Source organism: Haematobia irritans, chromosome 4 (assembly GCF_050003625.1).
Source record: "Haematobia irritans isolate KBUSLIRL chromosome 4, ASM5000362v1, whole genome shotgun sequence".
NCBI lineage: Eukaryota > Metazoa > Arthropoda > Insecta > Diptera > Muscidae > Haematobia > Haematobia irritans.
Genome location: NC_134400.1, coordinates 22,681,201 through 22,685,272, shown reverse-complemented (window position 1 = coordinate 22,685,272; position 4,072 = coordinate 22,681,201). Strand labels below are relative to the sequence as shown.

The 4,072-nt window shown below is 38.6% G+C and overlaps 1 non-coding gene across 1 annotated transcript; it reads left to right on the top strand.

Annotated features, from left to right (window-relative positions):
• Positions 1–1,038: 1,038 nt before the first annotated feature.
• On the top strand, positions 1,039–1,236 carry LOC142237316 (U2 spliceosomal RNA). The gene has a single exon (XR_012722452.1). It is a non-coding gene; the product is annotated as a U2 spliceosomal RNA (small nuclear RNA).
• Positions 1,237–4,072: the final 2,836 nt, after the last annotated feature.

The window sequence follows — 4,072 nt, the reverse complement described above, 5'->3', positions numbered from 1 at the left end:
GATTTAGATACAGCTCCCATATATATCCGATTTGCACTTATATGTCCTCAAAAGCCAGAGTTTTACCCTGATTTGCTTCCAATTTCTCACAAGGAGTGCGTCTAATAGTATCGTTAATTGTGCCAAATTTGGTTGAGATCTGTTCAGATTTAGATATAGCTCCCATATATATCTTTCGTCCGATTTGAACTTATATGGCCTCAAAAGCCAGAGTTTTGCCGTGATTTGCTTCAAATTTTACACGAGAGGTACGTTCAATGGTATAGTTGTGTGTGCCAAATTTGGTTAAAATCTGTTCAAATTTAGATGTAGCTCCCATATATATCTTTCGCCCGATTTGGACTTATATGGCCTCAAATGTCATGACTTGCTTCAAATTTTGCACAAGGAGTAAGTTTAACAGTGAAATTTTGCAGAGATAGCGGGATTATTATTCTAACTATGCATGTCTAATTTAGTAAAAATCGGTTCAGAGTATATATAAAGGTCCCATATATATGTACACCAGAGTTGGGAAAATATCGTAGACTCTTCAATGGGATTTTCCTTCAATTGACTGGATAGTTTCCACAGAGAATATATTTAATATGATATATAAGTGTGTCAAGTTTAATCTAATTTGTTTCAGATTTAGATAAAGCCTCCATATATTCGTGCTTAAGGTTTATACAAATATGGCCAAGATTCCCACACTTTACAGAACATTCTGTGATGATTTCCCCATTTCTTAGTCATATCCTACACACTGTAATGCCAGACTTTCCACACACCTGTTGAGTTTTAAATAAGGCTCCAAGTCGCCCGACTTGACCAAATAATATATCACAACCCACACTTGACCCCATATCTTGGCAAGATCTAACCAATATCCTTGTAAAATCGTCACTGCTGAGTAGCAAAAATTGTAAATGTTACTCAAATTGTCCTATATCTGCAATACATAACATATGTATGGCCCGATAAATCATAAATGCTCTTTTGTACAATTGCATCAAAATTGTTCTAGCTTTATATTCCCATATTTATACCCTGCGCCACACTGTGGCGCAGGCCTTATGGCTAAGATCAAAGTGTAGTATCTGTTCTTATCAGCTTAACATCTGATAGATCCTCCATCGGAGGACAACAAATGTTAAACTGATTTTTGGAAATAGACGGAATGTTTAGGGGCTTGCTCCACTTCTGTCACGGGTTGGCCCGGTATTGCAGTACCGCCGGGATTTCGGCCCATTTATCACAATGGACTGAATAGTCTAAGTGAGCCTGAATCTTAATCGGGCTGCCACTTTAACCACACTGTGGAACAGGGTATTATAAGTTAATGAATATGTTTGCAACACCCAGAAGGAGACGAGATAGACACATGGTGTCTTTGGCAAAAATGCTCAGGGTGGGCTCTTGAGTCGATATAGCGATGTCCGTCTGTCCGTGAACACATTTTTGTAATCAAAGTCTAGGTCGCAGTTTTAGTCCAATCGACTTCAAATTTGGCACAAGTATGTGTTTTGGCTCAGAATAGATCCCTATTGATTTTGGAAGAAATCGGTTCAGATTTAGATATAGCTCCCATATATATATTTCGCCCGATATGGACTTATATGGTCCCAGAAGCCAGAGTTTTACCCTAATTTGCTTAAAATTTTGCACAAGAAGAACAATTAGTACTATAGTCAAGTGTGCCAAATTTCATTGAAATCGGTTCAGATTTAGATATAGCTCCCATATATATCTATCAGAGTTTTATCCCGATTAGCTGGGCATTTTGCACATGGAGTACAATTGGTAGTATAGTTATGTGTGCCAAATTTGATTGAAATCGGTTCAGATTTAGATATAGCTACCATATATATTTTTCGCCCGATATGGACTTATATGGCCCCAGAAGCCAGAGTTTTGGCTCAATTTGGTTGAAATTTTGCACTAGGAGTACAATTGGTAATATAGTCATGTGTGCCAAATTTGATTGAAATCGGTTTAGATTTAGATATAGCTCCCATATATATGCTTTTCTGATTTCGGCAAAAATGGTCAAAATACCAACATTTTCCTTGTAAAATCGCCACTGCTTAGTCGAAAAGTTGTAAAAATGACTCTAATTTTCCTAAACTTCTATCACATATATATCGAGCGATAAATCATAAATAAAGTTTTGCGAAGATTCCATAAAATTGCTTCAGATTTAAATGTTGCCCATATTTTTATACCCTCCACCATAGGATGGGGGGTATATTAACTTTGTCATTCCGTTTGTAACACATCGAAATATTGCTCTAAGACCCCATAAAGTATATATATTCTTGGTCGTGGTGAAATTCTGAGTCCATCTGAGCATGTCCGTCCGTCCGTCTGTTGAAATCACGCTAACTTCCGAACGAAACAAGCTATCGACTTGAAACTTGGCACAAGTAGTTGTTATTGATGTAGGTCGGACGGTATTGCAAATGGGCCATATCGGTCCACTTTTACGTATAGCCCCCATATAAACGGACCCCCAAATTTGGCTTGTGAGGCCTCTAAGGGAAGCAAATTTCATCCGATCCGGCTGAAATTTGGTACATGGCGTTAGTATATAGTCTCTATCAACCATGCAAAAATTGGTCAACATCGGTTCATAATTATATATAGCCCCCATATAAACCGATCACCAGATTTGACCTCCGGAGTCTCTTGGAAGACCAAAATTCATCTGATTCAGTTGAAATTTGGTACGTGGTGTTAATATATGGCCTCAAACTCCCATGCAAAAATTGGTCGAAATCGGTCCATAATTATATATAGCCCCCATATAAACCGATCCCCAGATTTGACCTCCGGTGCCTTTTGGAGAAGCAAAATTTATCCGATCTGGTTGAAATTTTTTACGTGGTAGTAGTATATGATATTTAACAACCATGCCAAAAGTGGTTCATATCAGTCCATAATCACATATAGCCCCAATATAAACCGATCCCGAGATTTGGTTTTGGAGCCTCTTGGAGGAGCAAATATCATCCGAGTCAGTTGAAATTTGGTACATTGTGCTAGTATATGGCCGTTAACAACCATGCCTAACTAGGTCCATATCGGTCTATAGTTATATATAGACCTCAAATCCATATCAATAATTGTATATAGCCCCCATATAAGCGACCCCCATATGTCAATTCTGGTTCCCTACGTACCGTGCAAAAGTCCATATCGATTCGTAATTATTTGTAGACTTACCTACACATACCTTTTTTGTCTAATATATACCACGTATGGACTAACCCACAATTTAGAAAACGATTTAAGATACCACAACCCAAGTAATTCGATTGTGGATGACAGTCTTTCGTAGAAGTTTCTACGCAATCCATGGTGGAGGGTACATAAGATTCGGCCTGGCCGAACTTACGGCTGTTTATAAAGGGTGATTTGTTAAGAGCTTGATAACTTTTTTTAAAAAAAAAACGCATAAAATTTTCAAAATCTCATCGGTTCTTTATTTGAAACGTTAGATTGGTCCATGACATTTACTTTTTGAAGATAATTTCATTTAAATGTTGACCGCGGCTGCGTCTTAGGTGGTCCATTCGGAAAGTCCAATTTTGGGCAACTTTTTCGAGCATTTCGGCCGGAATAGCCCGAATTTCTTCGGAAATGTTGTCTTCCAAAGCTGGAATAGTTGCTGGCTTATTTCTGTAGACTTTAGACTTGACGTAGCCCCACAAAAAATAGTCTAAAGGCGTCAAATCGCATGATCTTGGTGGCCAACTTACCGGTCCATTTCTTGAGATGAATTGTTCTCCGAAGTTTTCCCTCAAAATGGCCATAGAATCGCGAGCTGTGTGGCATGTAGCGCCATCTTGTTGAAACCACATGTCAACCAAGTTCAGTTCTTCCATTTTTGGCAACAAAAAGTTTGTTAGCATCGAACGATAGCGATCGCCATTCACCGTAACGTTGCGTCCAACAGCATCTTTGAAAAAATACGGTCCAATGATTCCACCAGCGTACAAACCACACCAAACAGTGCATTTTTCGAGATGCATGGGCAGTTCTTGAACGGCTTCTGGTTGCTCTTCACTCCAAATGCGGCAATTTTGCTTAT